Genomic DNA, 11,225 nt, shown 5'->3' with positions numbered 1-11,225 from the left:
TCCTAACGAGACCTCATTAAAGAAGCCATTCTAAGACTCAGCGTTCACATATGAAAGGTGAAGACACTGGATGGGAAACGGAAGGGGACCACAATATTGACCCTGCTCCCGGGTCAGAGACTTGGAAATAAAGGAAGGCTAACTTTTGCTGGTACTTCTCAGTCCATCACACACCCCACCACACCCATTGCCACCCCCACACACTTATCCTTTGCTGCCCTTCTCATGGGTGCCCTTCATGCTCTTTCATATTTGGTTTTGCGCCTTGTGAGTGCTCATGAGCTAATGAGGACACATCCTGATTTGAGTCCTGACTTGAGATGTTTTTCTGGTTATTCATTGAATGATTTATCCCCTTTCAGTCTGAATCACTTCCTCTTCGTGTCGCAGGGATCCCATGCTACCAGGAATTGCTGGGTTAAGATGATCCTGGACTCTTAAAAATTCTGGGAAACATCCATAGAAGCTTGGTTTTTTCCATCTTCTGTCTTGGGCTCATTCCAACTTCGTAAGTGACTTTCAGCTCTTCCCTTGGTGTTCCATCAGCCACTTAAGCTTTATGGATGAATTTTTGATAGAAATAATTGTGTAATATGTATATCAAATCCATCAGAAATTAAAATCTATAGTCTTTAAAAATGCTTAATTACTACTGATTTATAGTAAACATAAATACAAAGAAAAAGCAGGAGAATATTAAGACTTATAATTGCATCATCCAACATTAATCAGCATTGATGTGTCTATTTGCATTTGCATGTGTGTAGACAGGTGTGTGTATAGGTGCACACATGCCTGTAGTCCTGCAGTTGATGGTGGGTGTCTTCTTTGTTTGCACTCCACTTTATTTATTAATGCATGGTCTTTCAATTTAAGCTAGGCAGCTTGACTCAAGGATCCTGTCTCTGTCTCCTGAATGTTGAGATTACAGGAAGCCACAATGGCAGCCCAGCTTTTATGTGGGTGCTGGAGATTGGGAATATAGTCCTCACACATGATCCACTGAACCGTCTCCCACTGGGAGAATTTTGTTAAGTAGCTTTTAAATATACATATCCATATGTTTCCTAATATTGAATATACATTTTATAATATATAATAATAACAAAGGTACCTATAACAAAATCTTATATTTTTTGTTTATCTTCCATACCAATGAATATTCTTTCACAATATCATCTTTAGTGGTGGAATAAAGAACAGTGTCGTAGGTACAGAGGTGTCATACAATATCTAAGCATCTTCTACATTGACCAAGCTGTTTTCAGTAACCCAGAGTTATAAATAGCATGGTCATAAACATCACCATCTATGTATTTGTCTATTTAGGATTAATAGTTATGGAAAATTACCAGACATAAACACATTGATATTGATTGAAGGATGTACATGTTTTGAAAATGCCTTTGAAATGGAGAGGTAGGAATGCTAGGAAATCCCTTGCTAGGAATGACATCTGAGATTTTGGGGGAAAGTTTGACCAAAAAAAGATGTTTAGGTTGTCTTGTTTTCTGTGGATAAGGAGATAGCCAAATGATTATTTGGTTTTGAGGTCAGGTGAGTGAGTAAAGATACATCTCAAAGCTAAGGACTAGCACGTGCCCACTAGTGGCTGAAAGAACATAGGTGTACCAGGAATGCGGAGGGCACTTCAGTGCAATGCCAGTGTCCTGAGTCACCCAGGCATTAGGAATCCTGCCCCATGGGATCCCAACAATGACTCTCCTCCTAGGTCATCTTTCTTTCTCCTTCACGAGTACAAGTTGTTTAAGATTCAGATACCTCAAGTCTGGACAAACTCTCACAAGCTGAGTAAACTCAATTGAACATTTTTATCACACACGCACACACACACACACACACACACACACACACACACACACACACACACACGGTACTCAGCACTTCAAAAATGCCAGTGTGCAGGCAACATAATAGAGCTCCGGAGAAAAGTGAAGAAATAAAGGTGTGCTCTGATCCCCAGTTCTGCCTGTGAAGAGCTGTATACACCGAAAACTTAAGTCTTCCAAAATCCATAAGAGAAGTGAGCCCACAGGACAAACTCATGTCCCAGGATCAGACAGAATCTCAACTTGCTGAAGCAGAGATTTCCATGGAGGCCACTGCGGAGGTAGAGAAACCACAGCTATGACTGATGCATGGCTGGAGACTCAGTGTGCACAGGTTTGAGGCTATCTGGAGATTGGGTAGGAGTAAAAGGCTTGTGAGTTGTACCTGCAGGAGCACAGCCTAGTTCCATATTAAATATCAAGAAGAAATCTTACACTTTCAAGTCAGGGCACAGGAAAAGGAACCATTCTTGATGCACCTAAGGGTTCTGTTTTAGCAAGCTCCCCCCTCAGAGGAGACTACCAAAGCAGGGAACCAGTGGACCTGTGTGAAGAGAGCTCTCAGGTCATGACGCTCTAGCATCCAAGTAGGAGGAAGAGGTGCACAGTTCCAGCCTTCTCCAGCCTTCTGCTTGGGAAAAATGAAACATCTAACCTAGATTTATAGCCAGCCTGCCTCATTTGGAGGCTGGGGACTGAGAACCATTTGTCAATATCTCAGCCCAGAGGCCCAGGCTCTCTAAAAGGCAGGCTTATTCTCAGAACTACTGAGCTCCTCTTATGGCCATACTCCTAATTAAGACCTAAAGTACCTATACTGATAGCCCAGTGTTCAGTTATAAAGAATAAAAACAATAAGACACACCAAATAGTAAAGCATGATTTGAAGAGACAGTGAGTATCAGAACCAGACAGAGCAGGGAGAGTGGACCTATTAGACCAGGAATGTAAAACAACTAAAATTAATGTGCTAAGGGTTATAATGGGCAAAGCAGACAGCATGCAGACGTAGCTGGGTAATGCAGACAGTGAAATGGAAATCTCAGGAAAAAGCCAAACACAAATTCCACAGAATGGGGAAAAAAAAAGGAAGGAAGGAAGGAAGGAAGAAAGAAAGAAAGAAAGAAGACGACAGTGATAGAAATAATACTGTTGATGGGCCTATTAGTCAACTTGGACAAAGCTGAGCACAGTCCCTGAATTTGAGGGGGCATATCACTAAAAATTCTAGTACTAAAAGAGAAAGAAAACAAAGACTACAAAATTTAACAGGCTATCTAAGAGATGTGGGAAAACTCTGAATGGTGCAATATACACATACCTATAGTACCAAAGAAAGAGAGACAATGGACTAAAAGAAATATTTGTGGCAATGATGGCTGAGATTTGTCAGATTATACATCAGATTTACCAGATCATGCACCAAATATGACCAGATTTTACATCACATACCATGATGTGGCACAGTGTCACTTGAAAGCGGGCTTGCTTCCTTGGAAATGTACATTGTGTCAGGCTCCAGGACATAAATCTTATAAACTTGAAGAACATAAAATAGAATGAATTCAACCCCACCCAAACCTAACCAAGCCACAGAGACATGCCATATTCCAATAACGAGAGAGAGGAAAACATTCACATCTTACTTATAAATAAACAAAGGCAGGAATACATCGATGTTTCCATGTACCCAAGAAGTGGAGTGAGATATTTAAGGTGTTGTAGAGTGAAAAACAGCACTAAACTAAATTCTGTATCACTCAAAATCATGTCTTAAGACATGTCTTAAGGCCTCATGGACAAACAAAAATCGAAGATGTGTTGCTTGCAGACCTGATTCAAGAAATATTATATAAAGTTTTCTGGGAGCTGGGGACATAGTTCAGCTGGTAAAGTGTTTGCCTTGTATGCAGGAAGTCCTGTGTTCAGCCGCGATGTCACATGTGGGTAAGGTGGCGTATGTCTATAATCATTCCCAGCACTTGAGAAGTAAAGGCAGAGGGGTCAGAAACTCAAGGTCATCCTCAGCTACATTAGCAAGTTGGAGGATAGCCTGGGTTACAAAGACCCCACCTCCCATGTTGGAGGAGGTATTGGGACAGAAGAGAAGGAAATGATATGCTATAAATGTATAGATATATGGTGCAGTCTCATTTGAAAATGGACTTCCTTAGGCGGAAATGTATATTGTGCATTCCAGAGCAAGGATTGAAAGGCTCTAAAGAGGCACACATAAAATGATCTGCTAAGAAAAGAGAGAAAATATATCCATGTAAAAATCGAAACACAATACTGGGCATGGTGGTGCACACTGATAATTCTAGCTCTCAGGAGAAAGAGGCAGGAGGATTGCAGCAGGTCCTGGCTAGTGTGATCTATATGGCAAGTTCTAGGCCACTTTGAGGTTCTGTTTTTTTTTTTTAAAGCAACAATAACAATAAGAACATCTTAAATCCACAATAAATGAAACCAAGTAGAAGATAAAAGTAGAAATAAAGTATGTCAGTGTTCTGAATATACCCATTAAAATATTGGTAGGTAGGGGGTTAAAAAAAAAGAGAGAGAACACATGAATTTGTAAGGAAATGGTATTGGAGAGGATATGGGAGAAATTGGAGTGGAGCAAAAAGGGGTGGGATTGAGCAAAAACACATTGTATGTGCAAGGATTCAGGCATTATGCTGGCCTGCCCCTGTCACCTGGCAGAATGCACTCAGGCAGTACCCTGGTCAGCCCAGGGTTCCATGAGTACTAGTCTGCACACAGGTACAAAGGACCCCCCTGAAAGAAAGACCCCCCTCCTCCCCGCCCCGCTCACTTACGCTCTCTTCCTGCTCTTCTCTCTCTCTCTGCTCTCCTCTCTTTCTGCCCTTTTCCAGTTCTCTTTCCTGCTCCCTTTCCCGCTGTTCCCATGGAGCACACAGGACTTTTCCTGTCTCGATCTTTTCTTCTGTCCTCTCTGTGTCTCTGACCTCTTTTCTCTTTCCTTCCCCCTTCCTCCCTTTTCTAATAAAACTTTTCACGTAAACTCTGTCTGCCTGGGGTGTTTGTCCCCTGCCTCGGTCACCCTGGCCTGCCATGGAATCGGCCATGTTCCCTGCCACCCAAGGTTCCCTTCATGCTTTATCCTAACAGTTTGCATGTACAAGATTCTCAAATAAAACAGGGCAACCTAAAACAATGTATGTTGTCTACAAGAAACTCACCATACCAAAATCATACGCAGATTAAAAGTAAATGAATAGAAAACCGTATGCCATGCTAGCCAGCACTTCCAAAGGAGAGTGTGAGCAGCTATATTCTGAAGGCACTAGCCCCCTGCTTTAGCAGCCACGACAAGCTAACATGTGCTTACCTGGCTTTTCCCCTCCTGCCCTAGTCACTAGGAGGAGGTCAGATACCCTCCTCATGGCAAGGAACCAATCAGAACTTAGCTGGTAGGGCTGTGCTTTATAGTGACATGCAGAGCATAGCAACCACCCTGGGAGGACCTATAATAGGCCATAACAACCAGTTGACCAATCAACACAGGACAGGTCACCCAAGCCCAGAAGTGCACCAATCCTGAGACTGCTGAATACCTCCAGATACTCCCTTTGCTCTATCCAATATATATCCCACCTCTGGTTTCTCTCCAAGCATCCGCCATGATGAATGGACGAAGGGCCTGAGCTAATGGGGTTAGCTCCTTAAACAACAATAAAAGACTCTTCGCTTTTGCATCGAAATGGGTCTCTTCGTGATTTCGAGGTTTCAGAATTTGGGCACAACAATTCATTTCTGAATAATTGAAAGTGGAGGGTATTATTCCCAACCTACAAAAGGATGCCACAAGAATGAAAACTACAGGCTAATATCTCTCAGGAACATAGGAGTAAAAATCCTTAAAATATTAGCAAAAGCAAATGAGATGATATGTGCAGAGCTCTGCAGCACAGTAGAGTGGAGGCTGTCTCAGGTGCGCAAGGTGGGATCATTGTCCCTACAAGCAGCAGGCTAATCCTAGACTAAAGGAAAAAAGGATCACATTGTCATAAACCCAAGAAATGCATTCGATGGACTCACATCTGCAAGAACTTTGTCAGTAAACTGGGGGCTCAAGAGATGGCTCAGCAGTTAGTATTGACCACTCTTGCAGAAGACCTGAGTTTGAGTCCTAGCACTCACATGGTGGCTCATAACCATCTATAACTCCAATCCCAGCAGATCCTACGGCCTCTTCTGGCTTCTATGGATACCAGGCACACATAGATAGACAGACATAACAAGCAGGCAAAACACTCATTCACATATTTAATATAAAATATAAATAATTTAAAAAACAAAAAGATTAAATACTGTCAATAATAGCAGGAACTTCCTCATCTTGATAAACAGTATCAACCAAAACACTACAGATAGGGTGGAAAGTTAGTTATGGGAGGAGGTGGGGGAGGGGAGTGCATATGTTAAAAATACATTGATTGTCAGGGCCTGCCATGGAATAATCCTTCTGTGAAGGGACCAGACCCTCACCCCGCCCCCTGTTTTGGCAGCCATGACAGGCTGCAGAAAAGACCCAGCAAGATGTAGGCCTCTGACTCAGCAAAATGTGCTGAGCTTCCTGACCTTATCCGACCTCCTAGTCACTAGGAGGTCAGATACCCTCATGTGGGCAAGGAACCAATCAGAAGTTAGCCGGCAGGCTCTGGATGTGCTTTACAAGCTCTGGCTATGCTTTACAGTATCAGTGGAGTAACAGTTGCATACAGAGCATAGCAACCACCCTGGGAGGGCCTATAGGCCATATCAACTAGTTGACCAATCAACACAGGACTGGTCGCCCAAGCCCAGAAGTGCACCAGTCCTGAAACTATTGCAGACCCCTAGACAATCCCCTTGCTCTACCCAATAAGTTCCCTACCCCTCAGCCCCTCCAGGACCTTCTCACTTCACCCACTGTGTTAGACAGACTGAGGAACTGAGTTAATACAGTTAACTCATTAAATTTATTAAAGATTTTGCATTGGAATGGGTTTCTTGGTGATTTTGGGGTTCCAAATTTGGGCACAACCTTCTGTTCAAAAATGACTCCCACTATAAAAACTCAAATTTTAAAAAAAATTCAGAAATGCAAAATGTAATGAACTAATTTGTTTGAGTTGATTTGAAAACAAATAAAAGGAAGAGAGTATGCAACTTTTATACTTTTCATTTTACCCTTAAATCTGTGGCCAATTTTGAGGGTTTTTTTTTCTTTACTTCTCTTTTCCTATATCCCTGTCTCCCTTTTTTTTTTTTTTTTTTTTTGCTATAGGGTCTCCTTCTGTAGCCTAGGCTAGCCAAGAGCTCACTGTGTTGCCAAGGTTGGCTTTGAACCCATGGCTATCCACCTGCCCTAGTCTCCCAAGTTCTAAGATTAGAGGCATGAGCCAGCACACCAGCTTAGGAAGTTCTTATTTTGGAAGAAGGGAAGGTATGGCATGAATTCTAATCAGTATTAATGATAAAAAAAAAACCAAAAACCCAGAGTCAGATATTGGTGGGGGGAGCTGGAATATCGGAGAAGCAAAGTGACCAGCCACTAGAGAGTTCTTACCTCTACCAATGCTCAGACCAAAGGGGCGATCCTGTCCCCAGACTGCCTCTGACTGTGTTGCTTAGCCTGCACTGTTCCTTACACCACACTGATTCTCAGGCTGCATCTCTCTCCTGTCTTCTTCCGCCTTATAGTCCTCTCTCTGCCCAGCCCTATCACTACCTCCCTATCACTACCCTGTCTCTACCTCCTTAGTGCTGTAATTAAAGGCATGTGATCCCAAGTACTGGGATCACCTTTGTGTGAGCTCTGTTTCTCTTTTAGACTGGGTCAATTTCATGTAGCCCAGAGTGGCCTTGAACTCACAGAGATCCCTCTGCCTCTGTCTCCTGAGTGCTGGAATTAAAGGTGTGCGTCATAACTGCCCGGTGTCTATGGCTAACTAGTGTTGCTCACTCTGTACTCTGATCTTCAGGCAAGCTTTGTTAATTATAGCATAAACAAAATATCATCACAGGAAAGTCCCTAACAGTTCTTAGAAACAAATATATTGTTTTCTGATGCATAATGGATCACATAAAGGAGGTACAGAGAGTGAGAAGCAGGGATGCAAGAAGACAATTGTAAAACTAGGTATGGCCATTAGCTGGGGTGTTGGGGGGAGGGGCGGTATCAGAGGTGGGGGGCAGGTGATTATGTATATCAAAGCTCCTGAGTTTCTAGTCTATCTTTCCAGACCTGCCCAAACCTCCTTTGAGTTGACAAGAATGAATAATGTCAGACACTGACATTTTTTGAGTTTGTATAGAAATTCCTGCCTAACAATTACATCCCGCTGAGCCCTTAACTAGGCTGTGTGTGTTTCCATCTAATTGCAATTGCATTCTGGGTCGCTTCCCACCACTCTGGGTTACAGCTATTCACAGGACACCTGAGTAACTGTGAGGCGATGAAGTGTGGCACCTCACATGATACACAGCTTCTAAAATAAGCAGCGTGACATAATACAAGAGCTATGACCCAAGTTGTGGTGGAAAATATCTCGAGAGGAAAAATAAAGATGACTCAAAGATAGCCAGTTTAAAAAAAAAAAAAAATCAAGTTTAGAATTTAGACCGATGTGTCTGCACAAAAAGAGCAAGATAAAGGAATATTTCTGTACTCCTACCCCCCCCCCCGCCAGCCCTACGAAACAGTTCTGAAGCCATTCAGTGTGTTGTAAGGCTCCACAGAACAGAAACAATACAAGATTTAAAGGGTTTGCTAAGGGTCTCCCAGGAAAAGTCACCCAGGAAAGCTCGTGGGTGAAAAAATGGACAGTTCTCTTGACATTTATTATCCTCCATTCCCAGAACCTTCCGTGTCTGTCTCAGGAGTTTAAGGATGTCACTCCCATTTTCAGGATGACAAGCAAGGTTTTCCTGGGGTCCCACCAGTTACTCGATTGTCCAGCTCCCAGAGTCTTCCAAAAAGAGTGGCAACTCATACCCTCTGCCAACAGTAGGTGTCAGCACTAACCTTGTCCATTTATTGTCGTGAGAGCAAATCGAACATTCATGTTATTTGCTCAAGGGCGACAGCTTAAGGACAAACAGTATCTAAAATGCTATTTCTAAAGGATATAAGCAATTAGGCGAGTAATGTAAAAATCCGACAAATCTCTTGGCAATTAAGAGACGGGAGAAGCCACCCACATTTAGACATGGTGAAATGTGAAGTGGAAACCTCTCTCACTTACAGTAATTTCCCTACTTCACTGACGTCTCCTGCAAAGCCAGTTAGTACGGCATTTCTGAAGAAAAGAAGTGCGTGGAGTTAGACATGAAAATTCTTATTGCATTAAATGAAATGTACGTCTCAAGCTCTGACAGCTTAACATTTTTGTTACGCTGGTTTATTTATTTGTGTGTGTGGTGGGAGGAAGCATGTGGAAGTCAGAGAACAACTTGCTGAATAAAATCCCATTGTCTTGACAGGCTACAATCTACTTGCCCATTTACCTTTGGAAGCTTCCATGTTCTGGATCATGAATGCTATCAACATCCACAGGTGGACATTCACTTCCAAGTCATTTGAGTAAACACAAAAGAATGATTGTTGTAAAGCGGGGCTGTGTTTAGTTTTTCTGGAAGCTGCCAAATTGTTTCCATTTACAGTTACAGCATTTTTAAGTGCCCCCACAATGGACAAAAATTGCTGCTCTTGTTTCTAGTATTGAGAGCTGGGTTTTGTATATGGCCATTCTGATAGAAGTTTGATAGGATTGTAGTGTTGATTAGATTTGCATTTCCTTAGTGACAAATCACATAGAATATTTCTTCTTGTGCTTATGTTCCATCTGAATATCCTCTTGGGCGAACTGTTAAGGTCTTGGCCTTCATTTTAATTGAGTTCTTTGTTTTCTTATTCTTGACTTTTAAGAGTTCGTGGGGGAGTCATGTCAATAAGATACATGTGTATAGTGGCCACCTCCTCCCACAAGAACAGCCAAGCAAAGAACCAACTGTCACATTCGGACAAAACAACTAAAGGACAGTACCCATGAACATCAGAGGACTGGAACCACCTTGGACTCTTACAGGCTTGTCAATAAGGGAACCTCTGTAGCCCTCATAGGCAGTTGGCCCAGCAGAGAAAGCTGCCTGGGATCTAACAGATCCACTGTCTCCAAAGGAGGAGTTGGTGGTGTGCCCTGCATCCCATGGACAGTGTGGTTACAATTCGGTGGCACCTTGGAACCAGAGCCCTATTCTGGAGATAGGAACGATGGCATACCTCCACCTCTGAGAATTCATCACTATAGAAACAACCCCACCTGGTGGCCACCATTCCTGCCACCAAACCACTACTTCACCATATTGCTTGTTGCTAAACTGCATAGTCACTGCACTCCCAGCTGCTGTCACTCTTCGCCTGCCTTAGATACAGTGGTGCCGAGCACCAAAAGTCTCCAACTGTAAAATGGACTAACTCGATTCTGTGTAATTCTGCCGAAGTTCCTTCATCTAGTTGAATGCCCTACTGCTAAGCAACTATGTATGAATTGTTATGTATTCTTCATGAACTGACCCCCTTGTCATTGTTCAATTCTGTCTTCACACCTAACTTGCCTTACTCAGAACTTGCCTTGTCTGAAATTAATACAGAGGTGTAGAAGTTTGCTTAAAAATTTTATCTCCTCTAGAGATACACAACTGACCACTGGGCAGAGCTCCTGAAATCCAGTCCAAGAGAGGGAGGAGTGATAACAGGAGCAAAGAGGTCAAGACCATGTTGGGGAAATCCACAGAAACAGCTGACCTGAGCTGGTGGGAGTTCAATGACTCTGGACTGACAGCTGGGGAACCTGCAGAGGCTGACTTACTCTTGAATACTGTGGTGGTTTAAAAGAAAATGTCCCCCAAAGGAAGTGGCACTAATGGGAGGTGTGGCCTTGTTGTAGTAGGTGTGGCCTTACTGGAGGAAGTGCATCACTGTGGGTGCTGGCTTTGAGTTCTATGCTCAAGCCATGCCCAATGATACAGTTCACTTCCTGTTGCCTGTATATCAATATGTAGAAGTCTCAGCTCCCTCTCCAGCACTGTGTCTGCCTGCATGCCGCCATGCCATGCCATGATGATAATGGACAAAACCTCTGAAACTGTAAGTTACTCGGTTAAATATTTTTCTTTATAAAAGTTGCCATGGTCATGATGTCTCTTCACGGCAATAGAAACCATAACTAAGACAACTACTTACATGGCATGGAAATTGCACCTGAAATGTCCTTCACAGTAAATGCTTTCCTGTGGTAAAGTAGGCTGGTAATTGTTCACCAACCTGGCCTCAGTCATGTTGTTCAGCTAGCTTTCATACTC

The 11,225-nt window shown here is 42.8% G+C and overlaps 1 long non-coding RNA gene across 1 annotated transcript; it reads left to right on the top strand.

Moving 5' to 3' along the window:
- The first annotated feature begins 240 nt into the window (after nucleotides 1-240).
- On the top strand, nucleotides 241-10,835 carry LOC107977336. The gene is made up of 3 exons (XR_003481420.2): nucleotides 241-508; nucleotides 9,345-9,417; nucleotides 9,790-10,835. It is a non-coding gene; the product is annotated as an uncharacterized LOC107977336 (long non-coding RNA).
- The last annotated feature ends 390 nt before the right edge of the window (nucleotides 10,836-11,225 follow it).

This window comes from Cricetulus griseus, chromosome 2 (assembly GCF_003668045.3).
Source record: "Cricetulus griseus strain 17A/GY chromosome 2, alternate assembly CriGri-PICRH-1.0, whole genome shotgun sequence".
Classification (NCBI taxonomy): Eukaryota; Metazoa; Chordata; class Mammalia; order Rodentia; family Cricetidae; genus Cricetulus; species Cricetulus griseus.
This window is presented reverse-complemented; position numbering and strand designations above follow the sequence as displayed.